Genomic DNA, 24,179 nt, shown 5'->3' with positions numbered 1-24,179 from the left:
TGAGAGACCTGGGTTCGATCCCTGGGTTGGGAAGATCCCCTGGAGAAAGGGAAAGGCTACCCACTCCAATGTTCTGGCCTGGAGAATTCCATGGACTGTATAGGTGATAGGGTCACAGAGAGTCAGACACGACTGAACCACTTTCACTTTCACTTTCACATAGCCTCTCCTAGTGCAGAAGCAAAGAGTCAAAAGTCCTTTCTGAAAAAACCAGATGCATGTATCTATGGAAAACTAGCAATCCTTCCAGGGTCACAAGTAACAAAGAATAAGTTGTGCCTAGATGCTGTATCATAGGGTAAGAAAACACTCAGTGATAAGGATGTGCCAATGAACACAGAAGCCAGCCTGAAGAGGCTCCTATCTGGCCAAATCTGGGGGGGTAAGTATCAAAATAAATAACAATAGTAACAGATTGTGCTGTGTGTGCTGTGTGCTCAGACCTTTAGTCGTGTCCAACTCTTTGCAACCCCATGGACTGTAGCCCACCAGGCTCCTCTGTCCATGGAATTTTCCAGGCAAGAATACTGGAGTGGATTGCCATTTCCTCCTCCAGGGATCTTTGTGATCCAGGGATTGAACCCGTGTCTCTTACTACATCTCCTGCATTGGAAGGTGAGTTCTTTACCACTGTGCTATCTGGGAAACCTCAGTAACAGATTATGACCCATTAAACTGGGAGTCTGTGAGTGCACATGTATGTTTCTAAATACTTAAGTGAAGAGAAGAAAAATTCTTCCTTGCAGTAGAATGCCAACTGAGTAACTCCAAAGAAATGATAGAAGTAGAAAAACATGAATATGACAAGTCAACATCACATGCTACACATAGGCTACAATAAGAACACAGCACCACTTTTGTGATGTTCTGGTCTACATCTTATATTCTCAGTGTAATCATGCTCCTGCTGCTGCTGCTGCTAAGTCGCTTCAGTCGTGTCCGACTCTGTGCGCCCATAGACGGCAGCCCACCAGGCTCCCCGTCCCTGGGATTCTCCAGGCAAGAACACTGGAGTGGGTTGCCATTTCCTTCTCCAATGCGTGAAAGTGAAGTCGCTCAGTCATGTCCGACTCTTCGAGACCCCATGGACTGCAGCCCACCAGGCTCCTCCGTCCATGGGATTTTCCAGGCAAGAGTACTGGAGTGGGGTGCCATTGCCTTCTCTGGTATAATCATGAGGAAGCATCAAACCCAAAGGAGGGAAACTTCCCTGGTGGTGCAGTGGCTAAGACTTCATGCTCTCAGTACAGGGGGCCTGGGTTCGAGCCATGGCCAGGGAAGTAGATCCCACCTGCTGCAACTAAAGGTCTTGATCTCAGTGAAGCAGCACTGAATGGTGGCATGAAGCAAGGTCTTAATTCCCTGTCCAGGAATTTAACCTGGGTAGCCTGGATGAGAACCAGGAATCCTAGCCATCAGACCAGCAAGGGCTAGAGAGCTAGGAGCTATTTTTCCCTGGATCTTTTCCCCCAGTGAAAAATGCATTTGTCATGGAGGCAGAAACTGCAAATGTAGGTATGAAGTGTATTATTAGAGACAAAGCACAAGAGGGAGAGCAAACAGGGAAATGGTTTGTTTAGATGAGGCAGAAACAAGGCAGAGATGCACATCCAGAGAGTAAGGGTGTGGGCATCCCCCGAGTGAGGAGGAATGCAGTGAGGAGGTGCTTAAGTCATTTATATAGTTCAGTTCTTCAGGGTTTTGTCTTCCTTCAGGCCAGTTATCTGGATTCTTCTTCCACACCTGACCTACCCTATGTGGATGTACAGGCACCCTTAAGCCAAGATGGATCTTCAAGTGAAGGCTTCTGAGAGGAGAAAGACTCATTGTGACCTGGCATTTCCCCTTGACCTTTGACCCATAAGAAGCCTTTCTGTGCATTCATAGTGTCTCCCTTGTCCCAAAACGGGGGGTGGGGGGCGGGTATCGGGGGGGAACAGAGATCCCTTAATCCTTTACTTAAACAAGATTTTGCCCTTCCTTATCATTGCCGTGACTGTTAACTTGACTATTGCCATGACTATTACCTTAAGATGTTTACAAGAGACAAAGACTGGCTATTTACCCTGTTTTTGTTGCTACTTCTATTTCCGAGGGCAAACAGGAGGCTGACTATCCTAGGAGTCCACCTATCTCTTGTCTCAGAAATGCTAATAGTTGTAAGTTCCGGCAGAAGCCCACTTCTTCATGCCCCATGAAATGCAAGCAGGAGGCCAGTTGCAAATGTCTAACCTGGAGCCCATCTATCTCTTGCCTGGGTCCTGCACACTACAAGAAAGACAGAAGATCTCATGTGCCATAACTAAGACCTGAAGCAGCCAAATAAACAATAATTAAAAAAAAACAAAGGATGTACTTTCTATACAATGATTGGCCCACAATCTCAAAGACTGTCAAAGTTGTTATTTCAGATTGAAGGAGATTAAAGAATCATGACAAATGGATGAAAAGCAGTATCTCCTCTTGGGTCCTTCTATACAAAGAGTCTGACAAAGGGTATATAAGAGCTTTTTGTGTTTTCCTGGCAAATTTTCTGTAAGTCTGAATTTACAATACAATAAAACTTACAATACAATATTGTAAAGTAATTAGCCTCCAATTAAAATAAATGAATTTTAAAAAATTAAAAAAATGAAATTAATTCAAAAGAAAAGAAAAAAAGTACAGCTATCAGGAATACTATGTAGCCATAAAAAAGTTCAGTGTTGACACAGAAAGTATGATCATCAACAATGAAATAGATAAACTGGACTTCATCAAGATGAATTTAAAACTTTTGTACTTGATAGTGAGGACACTATCAAGAAAAAGACAACTCAGAAAATAGGAGAAAATATTTGGAAAGCATATATCTGATAACAGATTCATATCCAGAATATAGACAGGACTCTTACAATTACACACCCACACAACCGCACCCCCCCCCACACAAACAATCCAGTTATAACATGGACAAAGGTTAAAAAAAAAAGAGAGAGAAAAACTTTGGCATAAATGTAATAAATATATCCATAATCTATGTGAGAAAAAGTATAAAGCACTGGTAGAAGAAATCAAGGAAAAAGGGAGAAAAATGGAGAGATAGTCTGTATACATGGATAAGAAGACTGAATATGGAAGTTGTCAGTTTTTCCCAACTTGCTCTTTAGATTCAATGCAATTCCAGTCAAAATGCCAGCAAGTTATTTTGTGGATATTGGCAAACTGATTCTAAAGTTTGTATGAAGCAGCAAAACAATGAGAAAGGCCAACACAGTTCTGAAGGAGAACAAAATCAGAGAGCTGACACTACCTGATTTCAAGACTTACTGGAAAGCTACAGTAATCAAGGCAAAGTGATATTGGTGAACAAAGAGACAAATAGATCAAAGGAACAGAGGAAAAGTCTAGAAATAGACTTACATAAATATGTATAGTCAGCTGATTTTTGACAAGGAGCAAAAGGAATAAAATGGAGAAAAAATAATGTCTTTTTAACAAATGGTGCTGGAACAACTAGACAGCCACATGCAAATCATCATCATCATTATCATTTGGATATAGAATTTATACCCTTCACAAAAATTAACACAAAATTGTTATAGACCTAAATGTAAAATGCAAAATGATAAAATTCTCAGATAATATAGAAGCCCTCAATGACTTCTGCTATGATGAAGACTTAAATTTTTTTTTAATATTTTTAATTTATTAATTGGCCATACCATGAGGCTTGTGGGATCTTAGTTCCTCAACCAGGCATTGAGGCTGGGTCCGTGGCAGTGAAGTCTTAACCACTGGACCACCAGGGAATTCCCTGATGAAAACTCTTTAGATCAAACCCCAGAGACACAATCCATGAAATAAATCTGTACTGGACTTCATTAAATTTAAAAACGTTTGCTCAGCAAAAGACACTGCCAAGCAGATGCAAAAACACATCACAGAGTTGGACAAATTATTTACAAAATACATTTTTTTTGTTTTTTTTACTTTTAAAAAATTTATTTTTTAATTGAAGGATAATTGCTTTACAGAATTTTGTTGCTTTCTATAAAACCTTAAAATGAATCAGCCATAAGTATACATATATCTCCTTCCTTTTGAACGTCTCTCCCATCTCCCTCCCCATCCCACCCCTTTAGGTTGATACAAAGCCCCTGTTTGAGTTTCCTGAGACATACAGTAAATTCCCATTGACTATCTATTTTACATATGGTAATGTAAGTTTCCATGTTACTCTCTCCATACATCTCACCCGCTCTTTCCCTCTCCCCATGTCCTTAGAAAATAAGTTTATTTTCTATGTCTGTTTCTCCATTGTTGCCCTGTAAATAAATTCTTCAGTACCATTTTTCTAGATTCCGTATATATGTGTTAGAATACGATATTTGTTTTTCTCTTTCTGACTTACTTCACTCTGTATAATAGGCTCTAGGTTCATCCACCTCATTAGAACTGACTCAAATGTGTTCCTTTTTATACACAATCTCCCATTGTGTATATGTACCACAACTTCTTTATCTATTCATCCGTCGATGGACATCTAGGTTGCTTCCGTGTTCTAGCTATTGTAAATAGTGCTGCAGTGAACAGTGGGATACATGTGTCTTTTTCAATTTTTGTTTCCTCAGGGTATATGCCTAGGAGTGGGACTGCTGAGTCATATGGTGGTTTTATTCCTAGTTTTTTAAGGAATCTCCATACCATCTTCCATAGTGGCTGCATCAATTTATATTCCCACCAACAGTGCAAGCAAAATACATATTTGATATACGATTGTTAATCTAAATATAGAAGAACTCTTAAAACAAAAAGAAACTATAAGAAAACAAACAAACAGTTAGGGAATGGGAACAAAATCTGGACATCTTACCAAGAAGATCTGTGGATGGCAAATAAGCAAATGAAAAAAATATTCAATATATCATTAGGAAGCTAGGTTAAAGCAATAATGAGATACCACTACAGCTTTTTAGAAAGGCAAATTTCTAAAGTGCTTACAAAATCAAAGGCTGGTAAGTGTGTGGAACAACAGGAAATCTCATTCACTGCTGGCTAAGATGCAAAGTGGTGTAGCCACTTGGAAGGCAGTTTCTGGCGGTTTCTTACAAACATATTCGTACAATATGATCCAGCAATCATGCTCCTCAATATTTACCCAAGTGAGTTGAAACTTATGTTCCCACAGAACACATGGAGGAAACGTAATTGCATATTGCTAAACGAAAGAAGCCAGTCTGAAAATGCTATACAGTAAGCTGTATGATTCCTGCTATATGACATTCTGGAAAAGGCAAAACTACAGAGACAGTTAAAATGTCAGTGATTTCCAAGGGTTAGAGGGGAAGCAAGGATGAATAGGAAGAGCACAGAGGATTTTTAGGGGAGTGAAACTGTCATGTAAGAGACTGTAATGGTGGGTGTGTCTTTAAATATTTGTTAAACTCAAAGAATGTACAATATCTGAAAGTTAACCCTAGTGTAAACTATGGACTTTGGTTAATGATGTGTCAGTGTCCATTCATCTTTTGTAACAAATGTACCATTCTCATGGGGGATGTTGATAATGAGAGAGGCTATGGGTATGTGAGGGCAGGGGCTATATGAGAAATCTCTGTACTTTCCACTCAATTTTGCCGTGAACCTTAAAAAAAAAAAGTCTGTTTAAAAAATAGGAAAATCTGTGTCTAAGTAGTAAGAAAATGACTGTGTTCATTTTTGTGGCTGCTAATATATATTGAGTGCTACTGTGTGCCAGGCATTGTGCTAAACGCTTTAGATGTATTACGTCACTGAATTCTCACATTAAATCTTGTGTTTTTCCACCTTTGCAAAATTTCTTCAATAAATATATTACTTCTATAACGAGAAAACTTTATTTGTAAACATACATGTACTTAATAGATCCTATTAAGGTGAAGGTCTTAAGATTGGTGAAGATCCTAGGATGTAGGATGAAGTTTAGTTCAAAGGATTGAGGATATTTTACTTGGAAATGGGAACTTTGAGTGAGTGATGATGGCTATCTTCACATATTCTGAAAACAGTAAGTTGGAAAAGGAACTCTGTCTTCACAGAGTACTCTGTCTTCATAGCTTCAAAAAGTGAACTAGAACTGCTGAGCGAAAAATCCCACAAAAGCAATTTAGGGCTTAGTATAAGGATGCTTTTCCAGAAAATTCTATCCAAAAAAGTAATTCATCTAATCGGTGATTATACATGGATTTATGCATCTAGTAAAAGTTTGGAGGAGTAGGAGCCCGAGGTCATTTTCAACTCTGAAATTCGGTCTTTATTTATATTTAATGCAGATTAATCAGAGAGAAGAGTCAAGGTCTACTTTTTTTTATTGTTGTTAAGAGGACGCAATTCTGTGTGAACCATGGAAAAAATAGTGTGGTGTCTGGGCAAGTAAAGAATAATTGTGAAACTTACAAACTGCTTCAATGCAATTTTAATACTGTTACCAGGAAAGAAGGAGCATTAATAGCGCAAGGGAAAAAAGGCCTATTTATGAAGCATGACAGAATACAAGACTGATTTGCATCTTTATTCATTCCCTCCTTCAGGTCCAGTCTGTCTGCACACCCCCACCTCCTTCTCTCACCGCCCTTCTTCCTTCAGTTTTTCCCACTTTCCTTATTATCATCTTTTACATGTTTGGCATTCTCTTACCATGAGACTCAACTCTATCCTTATGGGTAGCACTGGTAAGCTACAGCTCTGAACTGCTTTATTTTGTAAAGCAGAGACTTTTACGGGGTTAAGTTTGTTGAGCAACAGATCTACCTAAGATTCTGTTTCACGGTCAACCTTTCACTGTGGGATACCAGCCTCCCACTCCTGAGTCACAGGCTCTCACACACTAGGAGTCACTGAAGCCCTCCGTCCCCAGGTCTGGTGGCTGGGAAACCTGGCAGAGCCGCGGCCCGCGCAGGGCACCTTCAGCTGCGAGGGCGGGACCCGGCCGGGGAGCCAGCCTGAGGGCGCCGGCGCCCACTCAGCGCGGCGCTCCAGGACCTTCTAGGGGCTTCTCGACTTTTCCTCAGTTAGCCGGAATAGGGGGGTGCTCCATCAGCTCCAGTATTCCTCAGCTCTCCTTCTCTGTCAGTTTCTTTATCCTTACCTTCAGCATCAGCCCCCTGCCCACTCCGACCCCGAAGAGGCCCCCACCCCGGCCGTGACCCCGAGGAGTCTCCTCGCTGGGACTCCTGAGGACAGGGTCCTGCGCTGGGTCCCCAGAGAGTCTTCCCCTTTCGCCCACCTCCTGGGCACCCGGGCGAAGGGCAGCGGGGGAGCCCGGGAAGGGGAGCGGGAAGAGGGGACCGGGAAGGGCGCGGGGCCAGGCGGGAGGAGAGGAGCAGAGGCCAGACAGGGGCTCTCGGTTTCCCGGGGTCTGATTGGAGGTTGGCCCGATGAGTCGGAGCTGGGGGCGCGCCCATCTCCGCTGGCTCCTGCGAGAGCCGCCCGCTCGGCCCCTCCCCGGAGCCGCTTTGTCCCGGGTGACGGCGGCGGAGGTTGCGGCGAGCAGCGGGCGGGAGGCAGAGACCCGCCGACCCGCGGAGCCGGAGCCGGAGCCCGGGAGGCGGGGCGCGCCGCGCACGGCCCCACGCCCAGGCCCGCGGGCACCGCGCCCGTCCCCGCGCGCTCTCGGCCCGGCCGCCAGGTGAGCAGCCGCGCCGCGCCCGCAGTCGCCGGCCCCGCCGACCGACCGACCTACCGCCCAGCCGTCGCCTCCTCCTCTGCCGGCGCATCGCGGACGCCCAGCAGGTCGGTTATGTAACGGCGCCGGCCCGCTGGCCCCGGCACCCTGTCCTGTCCTGTCCTGTCCTGTCCTGCCCGGGGCTGCGCGCGGCACCAGGGCCGGGCCGGGGTCGGGGGACCGCGGCGGGGGGCGGCCGAGCGCGGTCGGGGTCGGGGGCTGGGCCGGGTGCGGTGGCCGTGGCGGTGGGGTGGGGGGTGGTCTGCGGATCCAGTGCTCGGCCCGGGTGGCGGCCGTGGGGATCGAGGTCCCTTGACCCCCTCTAGAGGGCGCGGGTCTCTAGGAGCCCCTTCCCCATTCCTCGTGGCCCAAAGGTTCGCCTTTCTAGTAGCAGCAGCAGGTGCATGAATTGGTGGAGCGAGAGTGACGCCTGTGATCTCCGGGACCGAGATTTGGAGAAGGGATGAGGGGAGGTGGTCAGATCGCAGAGAGCGAACGGGAAATCGGAGCCTCTTTTCCCAGCACTTAAAGGAAAGAGCTGGGGAGGGGAAGGTGCTTTGAGGCGCAGCGGGCTGGGAATTGTCCTGCCTGGGATTAGCGGGCTTGGGTCATCTAAAAATAACTTCAAGTTTGAAAAGTGAAATAGAAGGGAGCACAGCGTGCCGAGTTCCTCCTGCCCGTGGGATGCTTCGCTCTAGAAGTCACCGGAGGGAAAACAGGCAAACCCCAGCCGCCTGATCCCTCTCCTGCCTCCCCGTCTCACTGGTTTCCAGGGTGTCTCGGTTTGACTTTTAGTTAATGATTTATTCTCCAAGGCACTGCTGTCTTTCTCTCATCCCAAAGTGAATTACAGCAGAGTACATGCTTTGAATCTTTCTTATTTCCTACATTAGGGTGGAAGTGTTCAGTGGACGTTTAATGAGTCTGCTGCCAAAGCTTATTTTATTTTTTAAGTATCCTTTTAGTAAAAACAAAAGTTTCCGAGCTCCCTTTAACCTATGTCCCACAATTGGAGAGGAAAGATGCTAGAGCATTCCAGTCCACCTTTCTCTCTTCCCTAAGGCAGAATCCCACCTGTCTTGCAGAGGCGAGGCTCTAGGAAAGCTAGTATATTTTTTAATAACACATCTCAATTTTTAACACCTATTACATCAGCACGAAACACAACAAATATATCGCAAGCACAGGGAAACACTTGCTAACTGGCCCGCTCCATTCCAGGAACACAATGAAGTAGGAAAAGCCTAGAAGCTAGAAAGGATCAAGAAGCAGATAAGCACTGACTGTGGAGCAAGGCAGAGGAGTGAACGAACGTTTGGCTGCTTTTCAGTCTCCACATTGATTTTCTTTAGCCTTAGAGCTATTATCTTAAGTACAATCAGTGTGTTGCATTAGTCTAAAATGTGAGTTGCTCTTTGCTTTCAAATCCACTGCAAACCAAATCAGCATTTATTGAGCACCTACTACTTGAGGCCCGTTCCTAGCATTTTATGAGGGAACATGACCTCAACTAAAGTTAGAAGATTGCAAGAGCTTTCAGAATGCCTTGTTTGCAGCTGCTGCAGAACCAAAGGAAGTCTGGGAGGAGGTGGCCCTCTCTCCAGCGAGGAAGGGTTAACAAGCATAAGTGGGAACTTGAGAGTTCTGTCATTTGCAAGTACACATCACACTTTTTAAAAAACTACTTGCATAATCATTGGCATTAGTCATATATATTATAGAAATTAGCTTTATTGAGATCAACTTTGCTAGTTTGCTGAGGTCTCATTTTCCCATTCCTTTTATTTCTGTGCCATCCACTCAGTTTATTCAGCAATTAATTTAAGTATCTACTGTGTGCTATGTAGTCCCTGTGTGCGTGTGTGTGTGTGTGTGTGTGTGTGTGTGTGTGTGTGCATGCGGGCACAGGCTCAGTCATATCCGACTCTTTGCGACCCCATGGACTGTAGCCTGCTAGGCTTCTCTGTCCATGGGATTTTCCAGGTAAGAATACTGGAGTGAGTTGCCATTTCCTACCCCAGGGAATCTTCTCCCTCCCACCCCCACCCCACCCCACCCCACCCCACACCCAAACCCACAGGGATTGAACTCCCGTCTCCTGTGTCTGTTTCATTGGCAGGCAGATTCTTCACCACTGTGCCACCTGGGAAGCCCATGTGCAAGTGGCTAAAAGAATGAGGCTTTTCTTTCAGAAATCAATCTAGCAGACAGGATAAGAAAATAAGTGATCATCATGGTGAGTGTTTAGTGGAGATAGGAACAAGCTCAGTGAGAGTACAGGAAAGAAAGGGTGCCGGGAGTCTGGAAGAGCTTGCAGAGAAGTTCATGTTCGGACCGGATCTCGGTAGAGAAGGAGCTAGGTGTTCCACGTTGAAGGAAAGGTCACATTCAAAGAACTGGTAGGTGTTCTGCAGTGAAGAGGTGGCAGAAGTGTTTGGGAGGAGGTGTTTTGGTGAGCCTGGGCTATGAATATACCTTGCAGAGGAGGAGAAGCCATGCAGCTTTTATGGGAGAAATGATTTGATCTAATTTGTCTTGCAAAAGTGACTTCGGAGGTGGCAAGTAGGTGGGGTTGCAAAGAAGAATGAGCTCAGATTTCAGACCATTGGAGCAGTCCAGACAAAATAAAATAAGTACAATTAGTTGTGCCTGAACAAGGTAGAATGGGAACGGAGAAGAGAGAACTATAAAAAGCCATTTCAGAGGGAGACAATCACTGGCTTTAGGTCACCAAGTGGCTGGTGATGGGGAAGGAGAAGCTTAGATGTTTAGATGGATGGTCAGACTTTTCATTGAGATGGGAAGTCAAGGAGAAAGATTAAGTTTGAGAAATATGTGAAATTTTAAGTGAAACTTTTCCTCTAAGATTATGAACAAGACAAGGATGCCCACTCTTGCCCCTTTTCTTTCGTACAGTACTGGAAGTTCCAGTCAGAGCAGTTAGGCAAGGGAAAAAAGGCATTCAAATCAGAAAAGAACTGAAAGTGTTTCTGCTTGCAAATTACTTGACATTACATGTTGAAAACCCTAAAGATTCTACTAAAAAAACTGTTAGAACTAATAAGCAGATTCAGTAAAGTTGCAGGATATAAAATCAATGCACAGATATCAGTTGCATTTGTATATACTAAAGTAATGAACTATCAGAATGAGAAATTAAGAAAGCAATCCCATTTTATAATTGCATCCAAAAAATAAAATGCCTGGGCATAAATTTAATCAAGGAGGTGAAAGACACGTTCCCTGAAAAATATAAGACAATAATGAAAGAAGCTGAGGAAGACACAAGTCAGTGTTGATGAGGATGTGGAGAAAAGGGAACCCTGGGGCACTGTTGGTGGGAATGTAAATTGGTGCAGCCATTATGGAAAACAGTCCTCAAAAAATTAAAAATAGAACTACCATATTATCCAGCAATCCCATTTTGGGTTATTCATGCAAAGAAAATGAAAATAGTAACTTGTAAAGATAGCTGTCCTTCCATGTTCTTGACAGCATTATTTATATGAACCAAGATATGGAAACAACTTAAATACCTGTTGATGGATGAGTGGATGAGGAAAATGTGGGGTGTATATATATATGTTGTAATGACTTAGTATATTGAAATGACTTAGTGTACATATATATATATATATATATATGTATATATACACACACACAGTGGAATATTACTCAGACATAAAAAAGATACCCTGCCATTTGCAACAACATGGGTTCACCTTGAGGGCATTGTTAGTGCATGAGGGCCAAGTAAATAAGTCAGAGAAAGTTAAGTACTGTATGATCCCATATATAGAGTTTGAAAAAAACCAAACTCATGAAAAATACAGAGAATAGATCATTGGTTGCCAGAGGTAGAGGACGGAGGATGGGCAGAATGGGTGCAGGTAGTCAAAAGGTACAAACTTCTGGTTATAAGATCCACATGTTCTGGGAGTGTAATGTACAGCGTGGCGACTATAGTTAACAATACTGTATTGTATATTTGAAAGTAGCTAAGAAAGTAGAAAATTCTCCAAGCCAGACTTCAGCAATACGTGAACCGTGAACTTCCAGATGTTCAAGCTGGTTTTAGAAAAGGCAGAGGAACCAGAGATCAAATTGCCAACATCTGCTGGATCATCAAAAAAGCAAGAGAATTCCAGAAAAACATCTATTTCTGCTTTATTGACTATGCCAAAGCCTTTGACTGTGTGGATCACAATAAACTGTGGAAAATTCTGAAAGAGATGGGAATACCAGACCACCTGACCTGCCTCTTGAGAAACCTATATGCAGGTCAGGAAGCAACAGTTAGAACTGGACATGGAACAACAGACTGGTTCCAAATAGGAAAAGGATTACATCAAGGCTGTATACTGTCACCCTGCTTATTTAACTTCTATGCAGAGTACATCATGAGAAACGCTGGGCTGGAAGAAGCACAAGCTGGAACCAAGATTGCTGGGAGAAATATCAATAACCTCAGATATGCAGATGACACCATCCTTATGGCAGAAAGTGAAGAGGAACTAAAAAACCTCTTGATGAAAGTGAAAGAGGAGAGTGAAAAAGTTGGCTTAAAGCTCAGTGTTCAGAAAATGAAGATCATGGCATCCGGTCCCATCACTTCATGGGAAATAGATGGGGAAACAGTAGAAACAGTGTCAGACTTTATTTTGGGGGCTCCCAAATCACTGCAGATGGTGATTGCAGCCATGAAATTAAAAGACGCTTACTCCTTGGAAGGAAAGTTATGACCAACCTAGATAGCGTATTCAAAAGCAGAGACATTACTTTGCCAACAAAGGTCTGTCTAGTCAAGGCTATGGTTTTTCCAGTGGCCATGTATGGATGCGAGAGTTGGACTGTGAAGAAAGCTGAGCACCGAAGAACTGATGCTTTTGAACTGTGGTGTTGGGGAGACTCTTGAGAGTCCCTTGGACTGCAAGGAGATCCAACCAGTCCATTCGGAAGGAGATCAGCCCTGGGATTTCTTTGGAAGGAATGATGCTAAAGCTGAAACTCCAGTACTTTGGCCACCTCATGCGAAGAGTTGACTCATTGGAAAAGACTTTGATGCTGGGAGGGATTGGGGGCAGGAGGAGAAGGGGACGACAGAGGATGAGATGGCTGGATGGCATCACCGACTCGATGGACAGGAGTCTGAGTGAACTCCGGGAGTTGGTGATGGACAGGGAGGCCTGGTGTGCTGCGATTCATGGGGTTGCAAAGAGTTGGACATGACTGAGCGACTGAACTGAAGAAAGTAGATCTTAAAAGTTCTCATTATAAGGAAAAAAAATTATTCCTATGTAAGGTGATGGATTGGAGACGGCAATGGCACCCCACTCCAGTACTCTTGCCGGGAAAATCCCATGGATGGAGGAGCCTGGAAGGCTGCAGTCCATGGGATCGCTGAGGGTCAGACACAACTGAGTAACTTCACTTTCACTTTTCACTTTCATGCATTGGAGAAGGAAATGGCAACCCACTCCAGTGTTCTTGCCTGGAGAATCCCAGGGACGGGGGAGCCTGGTGGGCTGCCGTCTCTGGGGTCGCACAGAGTCGGACACGACTGAAGTGATTTAGCAGCAGTAGCAGCAAGGTGATGGATGTCAACTAAACTTATTGTGGTGATTATTTCACAATATATACATGTATCAAATCATTTGGTATATACCTAAAACTAATACAATGTGTTATGTTAATTATATCTCGATAAAACTGGTAGAAGAAAGGAAGTACAGTTGATCCTTGAACAATGCAAATTCGAACTGTAATTAGAGATCACAAAATGTAGAACCAAAAGATCTGGGGTTGGAGTCCCAACTCTGTCCAAACCATTTCAGCTTCCTGCCCTTGAGCGAGTCATTTATCAGTTCCTTTGTTTTTGAGGCAGATATAGCAGTACTCAGATTTTCCACCTGGAGGTGGGTGAGTGGGGCAGCCTAAACCCCTGCATTGTACAGAGGTCAACTGTAAACGAGAAAGAGTGATTTTGAGAAGGGTGGGGGATTTTAATTCTGAATATACAAATAAAAATACTCTGGCAGGCAGTTTTATTTTCAGAGTTAGTTTCTTCATTCCTGGTGGTAACTTCCACTCATCCAGCTTACCTTCATTCCTAAGACTGGCTGTGCTGTGCTAAATAGCTTCAGTCGTGTCCAATTCTGTGCGACCCCATAGATGGCAGCCCACCAGGCTCCTCTCTCCCTGGGATTCTCCAGGCAAGAACACTGGTGTGGGTTGCCATTTCCTTCTCCAATGCATGAAAGTGAAAAGTGAAAGTGAAGTCGCTCAGTTGTGTCCAGCTCTTTGGGACCCCATGGACTGTAGCCCACCAGGCTCCTCCATCCATGGGATTTTCCAGGCAAGAGTACTGGAGTGGGTGCCATTTCCTTCTCTAGGACTGGCTAGTGCTGCCTTTGGAGAAGAGGAAGATGAATTTGATGAATTTGAGAAGAGGAAGTTTTGCCACCTTCTTACGCCAGAATGAAAGTATTAGCTGTCAATTATCTGAAATTCCCAGGTGGTGCTGTTGGTAAAGAACCTGCCTGTCAATGCAGGAGACATAAGAGATGTGGATTGGATCCCTGGGTTGGGAAGAGTCCCTGGAGGAGGGCATGGTAACTCACTCCAGTATTCTTGCTTGGAGAATATCATGGGCAGAGGAGCCTGGTGGGCTCCAGTCCTGGTGGCTACAGTCCATAGGATCACAGAGTCAGACATGATTGAAATGACTTAGCATGCACTCATCTGAAATTATCTGTAGTGGTGATAAGAGTAATAATTTTAATGATAGTAATAATATCTAGCATTTATTCAGAGCTTACAAATGCCAAGCACAAAGAAGGTGGAGCTCCACATGGATTATCATGTTTGATCCTCATGGTAACCTTATGAGGCAGACACTATTATGATTCTCATATGATGGATAAGGAACCCAAGGCAGAGAGAGGGTACCTTATCTAGGTTACACAGTTAGTGAGACGGGCACCCAGAGTTCAAGCTTGGGCAGTCTGAATAGCCAGTCTGAATTAATAGTATTGAACTTTAAAGAACTTCCTCTTTAGCCTACAATGTATATTTTTACCCCATGTTTGAATGTTTGTGACTGATGCCACAAAAGAGAACAGGACTGAGTGAGAAGTTCTGGCTCTCATCTGGGCCCGGCATCTAATTTGTAGGGTGACCTCTGCAAAGTCCCATCCCCTCTCAAGCTTTAGTTTGTTAAATCTGTGTAGTCATGGGGGAAGGGGTTGACCAGATGATCTCTAAAGAGTCTAAGTATTCTGAAGTTCTGCCATCTTGTCTCAGATTTATACTATTAGAGTTGAGGATTTGGGTTAAGATCATGCTCGCCTGGTCCCTTTCAGAATAGAAACAGGACCTATTCCTCTTCTAAGAGGATGAACTCTAAGTGATGGCCTGTTCATAACAGCCTGATGGGAACTGTAGTGTCCATAATGCCAGAGCTGATGGGGGTGTCTGAGGTTGGGAGAACCCAGTTCAGGCAGGAGCAACCCAGACCGGCACTGAAGTGGAGGAATCGCCGTTGTCACTGGCCAGTTTATTTGAGACATGTCACTTAAATTCTGTGAGATTCCATTTCCTTATCTCTGAATAATGGGGGCGAAGAATACATGTGTTGTAAGGGTGTTTGTTGTAAGGAGTGAAACAGGCTATGTGGAGCAGACACTGCACACGAGTCTGTCCAACTGAAGATGCTCAGTGAGTTGCGGGAGGGGGGTGTTCCTTACACCTCACTTCCAGGATAACAAATGTGCAGAAAAGGGAGGTAGAGTGTTTCCAGAGATAAGCTCCTCTTACTTTGCAGTTTAACTGGAGGAGGAAATGGCAGCCCACTCCAGTATTCTTGCCTGAAAAATCCCATGGACAGAGGAGCCTGGTGGGCTACAGTCCATGGGGTTGCAAAGAGTTGGGCTCAACTGAACATGTACTTCACAGTTTTGCTAAGGGCCACCTCTTAGTGATCATCATTTATTTCTCTCTCTCTTAGAAAGTAATAATATATATATATATATATAATTATTATTGGGACTATGGAAACACAGAGAGCATTAAATACCTTTCAAAACATGGATCTCAAGTTCATTGATAAATTACTCTCTTAGATATGAAATGTCAACATTCCACAACACAAAGTTTTAAACTCTTCTTTTGTCAGATAAATAGGCCAAAATTGCTGTGAAGAAATAGTATTGCTTAGGGTTAGTGACCCTGGATTCCACGGTTATGGCACCACATGTACAGGAGGCAGAGTGACTTCCTCCTCAGTGAATGTCTGTGCACATGTGGTGCTTTTGAGAAGCTTCATGAAGAATTTTCTGTCTTTGTTTTAAAAAATGTTCACTGTCTTGGAGCTTTTATGATACAAACGGCCAGGTGTCATGCTGTGGGTAAAATTAATTAAGCGAGTTGAGGATTCTTTTCAAAAGGGAGAAGCAGCCTTAGACTCAACTGAAGCTGTTCTGAAGTCCCTTAAAGCATATATGTGTGATTATGAATGGTACTTTCTAGAAGTTAAAGACAAGTTTCCAAAGATGGCTCAAACTTCTGGCAGTTCAGAATGCCCATGGAAAGTGTTTTCTATAGTCAGGATGGGAAGGGACTTAATTTTCATGTCTGGTTTCCCCATCTCCACTCACTTTGAAGCAGGGATGAAACAAGGGGAATCCTGAGCTTTGAAATGTACGCAGAAGAAGATGCTAGAATGGTAGCTGTTGAACAAAAGACTTCTGTAGTTTGAGAGCTGTATCCTAGTTTCTACTACTGTTGTCTGAATTCTTTGTGGGAGTCACTATTTTATTGTCTCATGTGATTGAGATATGCCCGATACTAAATACTGTAAGTTCTGTGAGGAGGAGCATGCTTTAATACTCCGCTTAGGGTGTTAGGAATAGAGTATAAAAAGCGTGGACTTGGCATGAAACAGCCTGACTTCCCAGCCTAGTGCTGTCACTTCCCAGCTATGTAACCTTGAGCTTCCCATTGACCTAACAATCACAGGAGTTGGCATTTGCTGAATGCTGCTCCTGTTCCAAACACGATTCTAAGCAGGCTGCATACATTATCTTATTTAATCCTTACAACGACTCCCCCACGTGGGTATTATCATCACTATTTACAGAGGAGCATGCTTGGAGGATCAGGGGCCATAAGCCACTCAGCCCTCAGACTCTGAGTTGCAATTTTCTTATCGGTACAATTAGGAAAATAATCCTTGATCTCCCAGGCTCACAGAGCTGTGAGGGTGAAATGCTATGAGGCTTCGAAGGTGCACTGAGACGGAGTTCTCTGCACCATTGTTAAGGGTGATTGTCACAGTAGGGACCACCTAAGAGCTCAGATACAGTTGGGCCTGAGGTATTAATAGCACCAGGTCTGTAAGAGGAAGGAAGTTCACTCTCTATAAAATGCTTTTATAGAATGCATTTTGCTTATTTTTAGATTGTATTTATTTTTAAAATTGAAATATAGGTGATTTATAATGTGTTAGTTTCAGATGTGCTTCAACGTGATTCAGTTACACATATATATTTGTGTATATATATATTTTTTTGTTTTTTGTTTCAGATTGTTTTTCCCTATAGGTTATTACAAAATAGTTTTCTCTTTCTATAAATGGCTTTATTGAGATATAATTCATATACATACATTCACTCATTTAACATGTACAAGTCAATGTTTTTAGTATATTTACAAGTTATACAGTCACCACTGTAATCTAATTTTAGAGCATTTTCACCCTCTCAAGAAGAAACCCTGTACCCATTAGAGTGATTCCTCATCTCTTTTTATCCCAAGACAAGCACTAATTCATTTTCTGTAACTCCATATTTTCCCATTCTGAACATTTCATATAAATTCCATTTCATCTATATTCTAGAGTCATACAGTATATGGTCCTTTGTGACTGGGCTGTCTTTTTTTTTTTACTTTTTATTTTATATTGGAGTAGAGCTGGTTAACAATGTTGTGATAGTTTCAGGTAGACAGTGAAGGGACTCAGCCATGATATATTAATACATGTATCCTTTTTCCTCCAAACTCCCCTCCCAGCCAGGTTGCCACCTAACATTGAGCAGAGTCCCCTGTGCTATACAGTAGGTCCTTGTTATCTGTTTGATATATAATAATATGTATGTATTTTTCCCAAACTCCTAATTACTCTGCCCTTCCCCCTGTGGTAACCGTAAGTTTGTTTTCTGTGTCTGTGAATCTGTTCCGTTTTGTACATAAGTTCATTTGTATCTAAGTGACATCATATGATATTTTTCTTAGAATGTGTTAAGAAAACTGCACTTCCTTCCCCTAGGCTTTGGTAGTTTTATTATGAGGCCGTATCTTTCAAGGGTAACTGGCTTGTTGTCAGTACCAAGACTCAACCAGGCTGGACCAGGAGAAGGCTGATCAGGCCGTGGAACTGAGTCCTGCTGGTGAAGGGGGCGTGGAGACCATGGTTCACAGAGAGACAAGACTGCCAGAGGGGCGTCTATATAAACAAGGAAGGCTGAAAGTCAAAGACAAGGTCGAGGGAGGCATGGGCATGCTGTGGAGGGCAGAAAGTCATCACCGGGTTTACATCAAGTTTACGTCAAGTGTGAGTGACAAGTGGTACTTGGCATCTGCTCTAAAAAGCTAGAGATATTTCCCAGTGTCTGCTGGAGTCTGTCCACTTAGAGGAAAACCAGGGACCCTCTGCTTTGAGTGTTCAAAGTGTTCCTTTTTGTCAGACGTGTGTGTGTGTGTGTGTGTGTGTGTGTGTGTGTGTGTGTATGCTCAGTCGTGTGTGACTCTTTGCAGCCCCATGGACTGAAGCCTTCCAGGCTTCTCTGCCCATGGAATTTCCCAGGCAAGAATACTGGAGTGCAATGCAATTTCCTGGCTCCAAGGGATCTTCCCAACCCAGAGATCAGACCCACATCTCTTGAATCTCCTGCATCTGCAGGCAGATTCTTTACCACTGTGCCACCTGGGAAGCCCCTCAGACATATGTACTTTCTATAAAATTCTCCGAAGACATAGAATGGTATCAGTTCAGTTCAGTTCATTCGCTCAATCGTGACTCTTTGTGACTCCATGAACCACAGCACGCCAGGCCTCCCTGTCCATCACCAACTGCCAGAGTCTACCCAAACCCATGTCCACTGAGTTGGTGATGCCATCCAACCATCTCATCCTCTGTCGTCCTCTTCTCCTCCTGCCCTCAATTGTTCCCACCATCAGAGTCTTTTCCAGTGAGTCAGCTCTTTACATCAGGTGGCCAAAGAATTGGAGTTTCAGCTTCAACATCATTCCTTCCAGTGAACACCCAGGACTGATCTCCTTTAGGATGGACTGGTTGGATCTCCTTGTAGTCCAGGGGACTCTCAAGAGTCTTCCCCAACACCACAGTTCAAAAGCGTCAATTCTTCAGCACTCAACTTTCTTTATAGTCCAACTCTCACATCCATACATGACTACTGGAAAAACCATAGCCTTGACTAGACAGACCTTTATGGACAAGGTAATGTCTATACTTTTTAATATGCTGTCTAGGTTGGTCATAACTTTCCTTCCAAGGAGTAAATGTCTTTTAATTTCATGGCTGCAGTCACCATCTGCAGTGATTTTAGAGCCCTCCAAAATAAAGTTTGCTACTGTTTCCACTGTTTCCCCATCTATTTGCCATGAAGTGATGGGACTGGGTGCCATGATCTTAGTTTTCAGAACATTGAACTTTAAGCCAACTTTTTCACTTTCTTCTTTCACTTTCATCAAGAGGCTTTTACTTCTTCTTCGCTTTGTGCCATAAGGGTGGTGTCATCTGCATATCTGAGGTTGTTGACATTTCTCCTGGCAATCTTGATCCCAGCTTGTGCTTCTTCCAGCCCAGCATTTCTCATGATGTACTCTTGCATATAAGTTAAATAAACAGGGTGACAATATACAGCCTTGACGTACTCCTTTTCCTATTTGGAACCAGTCTGTTGTTCCATGTCCAGTTCTAACTGTTGCTTCCTGACCTGCATATAGGTTTCTCAAGAGGCAGGTCAGGTGGTCTGGTATTCCCATCTCTTTCAGAATTTTCCACAGTTTATTGTGATCCACACAGTCAAAGGCTTTGGCATAGTCAATAAAGCAGAAATAGATGTTTTTCTGGAACTCTCTTGCTTTTTTGATGATCCAGCAGATCATTTGGCAATTTGATCTCTGGTTCCTCTGCCTTTTCTAAAACCAGCTTGAACATCTGGAAGTTCACAGTTCACATATTGCTGAAGCCTGGCTTGGAGAATTTTGAGCATTACTTTACCAGTGTGTGAGATGAGTGCAATTGTGTGGTAGTTTGAGCATTCTTTGGCATTGCCTTACTTTGGGATCTGAATGAAAACTTACCTTTCCAGTCCTCTGGCCACTGCTGAGTTTTCCAAATTTGCTGACATATTGAGTGCAGCACTTTCACAGCATCATCTTTTAGGATTTGAAATAGCTCAACTGGAATTCCATCACCTCCACTAGCTTTGTTCGTAGTGATGCTTCCTAAGGCCCACTTGACTTCACATTTCAGGATGTCTGGCTCTAGGTCAGTGATCACACCATCGTGATTATCTGAGTCGTGAAGATCTTTTTGTACAATTCTTCTGTGTATTCTTGCCATCTCTTCTTAATATCTTCTGCTTCTATTAGGTCCATACCATTTTGTCCTTTACTGAGCCCATCTTTGCATGAAACGTTCCCTTGATATCTCTAATTTTCTTGAAGAGATCTTTCCCATTCTGCTGTTTTCCTCTATTTCTTTGCATTGATCACTGAGGAAGGCTTTCATATCTCTCCTTGCTATTCTTTTGAACTCGGTATTCAAATGGTATAACAAGAGAAAATTAAAATTACACGTATTACCATGAGCAAATGAATTTCTTTCCAGTCTTTGTGATAGACATGTTTTTGTGAAGTCGAGTTCATACAGTACATGGAGTTTTGCATCCTGTGCATTTCATCACACATTTTAAATTACTTTTCACATCAACAGTGAGCACTGTTTTCAGTAGCTGCACAACAATCCCATGGGTGATGTCACCAAATCTATTTACTTTCTGCCCTGTAACATTTAGGTGGTTCCCAGTTATCCACAATGTCATAAATAATAATTTGGTGAACACTTCTGATTGTCATTTATTTCTGTATTTTGGATCATTTGCTCAAGCTAGAGTGTTAGAAGTAGAATTATTGCCTCAAATAGATGGACCTTCTTAAGGTTTTCTCTGTATTTCGATGTTGCTTTTCATTGTTTTTCCAGGAGGTTGTACTAGGTATCTGTCCCACAAGCAATGCATGAGAATTCAGTTCTCACCTCTGCCCTGCTTGTCAGCACTCTTTCTGTTGAAGATAAGGGATGGCTGGTATTTGTGCTCTCTAGAGATGACCCCTGCTGCTTAACCAGGGCTTCAAAGAGGTTGGGCTTTCTTTGTGGGAGTCGAGGATGGTGGGTCAACATCTGGTAGATATCACATGCTTGAGTGTTTGTAGGTGTGTCGACTTGAATGGATTTCTTTCTTTCCCGGTGGTTGTGTTATCAAGGGCCTGGCATATGGATGTGTGTGTGTGTGTGTGTGTGTGTGTGTGTGTGTGTGTCTTGTTGGACCACTAAGGTTGACCTAAACTAAGTATAATGAAGCAACCTCTGCTTAAGTGGGAACTAGTTCAGTCTGCCTTTCAAATCCTGAAAAATTAACAGTAAATCAGTTCAGTTCAGTTACTCAGTCGTGTTCGACTCTTTGCGACCCCACGAACTGCAGCACACCAAGCCTCCCTGTCCATCACCAACTCCCGGAGTTTACTCAAACTCATGTCCATTGAGTTGGTGATGCCATCCAACCATTTCATCATCTGTCATCCCCTTCTCCTCCTGCCCTCAATCTTTCCCAGCATCAGGGTCTTTTCAAATGAGTCATCTCTTCTATCAGGTGGTCAAAATATTGGAGTTTGAGCTTTAGCATCAGTCCTTCCAATGATTATTCAAGACTGATTTCCTTCATGATGGACTGGCTGAATCTCCTTGCTGTTAAGGGACTCTCAAGAGTCTTCTCCAATACCACAGTTCAAAAGCATCAATTCTTCGGCACTCAGCTTTCTTTATAGTCCAACTCTCGTATCCATACATGACTACTGGAAAAACCATAGCCTTGACTAGATGGACCTTGGTTGGTAAAATAATGTCTCTGATTTTTAATATGCCGTCTAGGTTGGTCATAACTTTTCTTCCAGGGAGTAAGTGTCTTTTAATTTCATGGCTGCAGTCACCATCTGCAGTGCTTTTGGAGCCCCCCAAAATAGTCTGACACTGTTTTCACTGTTTCCCCATCTATTTGCCATGAAGTGATGGGATCAGATGCCATTATCTTGGTTTTGTAATTGTTGAATTTTAAATCAACTTTTTCACTCTCCTCTTTCACTTTCATCAAGAGGCTCTTTAGTTCCTCTTCACTTTCTGCCATAAGGGTGATATCATCTGCATATCTGAGGTTATTGATATTTCTCCCAGAAATCTTGATTCCAGCTTGTGCTTCATCCAGCCCAGCGTTTCTCATGATGTACTCTGCATATACGTTAAATAAGCAGGGTGACAATATACAGCCTTGACGAACTCCTTTTCTGATTTAGAACCAGTTTGTTGTTCCATGTCCAGTTCTAACTGTTGCTTCTTGACCTGCATACAGATTTCTCAGGAGGCAGGTCGGGTGGTCTGGTATTCCCATCTCTTTAAGAATTGTTCACAGTTTGTTGCGATCCACGGTAAATAGACATGCTTATTTGCATTAGTTCTATTGTTGCTTTCGTTCCTTTTCACTGGTTCCCTTCTAATGTTGGCAGGGCCTTTGGGGCAAGCTCCAGACAGGTGGTGTTTTGTTTTTTTTTTTCACTTCCATGTAATGAGATACTAGGCGAGAAATAACAAGAATAATCAGTTGTAATCTCTTAAAAAGTTACTTAAATGGTCATTATGCTAGAATTTTAATTTTATGACTAATCAAATTAAAGTTGCTCTTTGCAACTCTATGGCAAAGAGTTGCTCTTTGCAACTCTATGGCAAACTCTATGACTCCTCCATCCATGGGATTTTCCAGGCAAGAGTACTGGAGTGGGTTGCCATTTCCTTTTCCAGGGGATCTTCCTGACCCAGGGATCGAACCCCGGTCTCCCACACTGCAGGCAGACACTTTACCAAAGCCTCTGCATTCATTTTAAGGCTTCCATCAGCTCTGCTGATTTTATTGACTAATTTATTGAGCTAAACAGTCAATTTAAATTATTTTTCCCCATAACATTATCTGAAAGACAGGCTAAATTAATATAATTTATTTTTTATTTTGACTTCTGTAGCTATTCAAGATAACAGCCAAGAGATGGGATCTGGCCAGGACAAAACAAAGTCCAACTTCTACTCCTGTTTTGAGGTTTAATCCTTTGTACTGAATGAAAGTATTTGATTACAGATATCGTTCTATGAATTTTGAAATGGAGGATGGTAAATACAGATACATTAATGGTACTTCAAACAAAATTTTATTTGTTCAAGAACAGAGTCTCAGCCTTGACAAGAAAAGTGAAAGCAAAGTGCTAACTCATGAATATGTTAATTTTTTCCTGCTGCGGGCATTAATGGTATTCATTTTATCTTTTCTGATGTACAATCAACTATTTATAAAAAGGTTAAATTTTGTTCAGGAAGGATATTCAGCAACTGTCACACCATAAATGTGTTTATTTGGGATTCTTTATTTTCTTATTTTTCTGTTTCTTAGTGATCTCTATTCCACAACAGCTGTTGTTTAGCATTAAACTTCAAAATTTGACAAGGTGACATTTAGGTGAAGCTCTGGACTGAAATATTTGCTCGGTCAGATTTTCAGGGCGTACCTTCTGACCTTGTGTCCAAGTACCACAGCTCATCTGGGGGTTCTTTTTCCTTTTTGTTTCTTTTTCTGAAGTATAGTTGATTTGCAATATTGAGTTGTTTTAGGTATACAGCAAAGTGATTCAGTTATACATATATATGTATATAAATATTCTTTTTCAGATTCTTTTTCATTATGGTTTATTACAAGATACTGAGTATAGTTTCCTGGGATATCTAGTAGGTCTTTGTTATTTTATCTATTTTATGTATAGTAGTGTGTATCCTTGGAGAGGGAAATGGCAACCCACTCCAGTATTCTTACCTGGAGAATCCCAGGGACAGAGGAACCTGGTGGGCTGCCGTCTATGGGGTCACACAGAGTCGGACACGACTGGAGCGACTTAGCAGCAGCAGCAGTGTGTATCCTCAGGGATTCTTGGCTTATGACCTGGACCTTGGTTTGGTTCTGCCTCCTAAGGTATCATGGTTGGGGAGAGGGGAATCTCCTTCTCCTTCTGGTTCACAAACAACCACAATGAGACGTCCAGTATCATTCTGGAAGGTCAGGAAAGTTTACCCAGTCCCTGAAGAGGATTTGGAAAGATTTTG

The 24,179-nt window shown here is 42.8% G+C and overlaps 1 protein-coding gene across 1 annotated transcript in view; it reads left to right on the top strand.

Moving 5' to 3' along the window:
* Window positions 1-7,670: 7,670 nt before the first annotated feature.
* RCAN2 (regulator of calcineurin 2) overlaps window positions 7,671-24,179 on the top strand; it is a 281,468-nt gene continuing 264,959 nt past the window's right edge. The window contains exon 1 of the mRNA XM_061398343.1: window positions 7,671-7,752. The gene's annotated coding sequence lies outside the window, so the exon portion shown is untranslated. The remainder of the gene's footprint in view (window positions 7,753-24,179) is intronic.

Source organism: Bos javanicus, chromosome 23, assembly GCF_032452875.1.
Source record: "Bos javanicus breed banteng chromosome 23, ARS-OSU_banteng_1.0, whole genome shotgun sequence".
In the NCBI taxonomy this organism is placed as follows: Eukaryota; Metazoa; Chordata; class Mammalia; order Artiodactyla; family Bovidae; genus Bos; species Bos javanicus.
The sequence above is the reverse complement of the archived record's forward strand: the minus strand, read 5'-3'. Positions and strand labels throughout refer to the sequence as shown.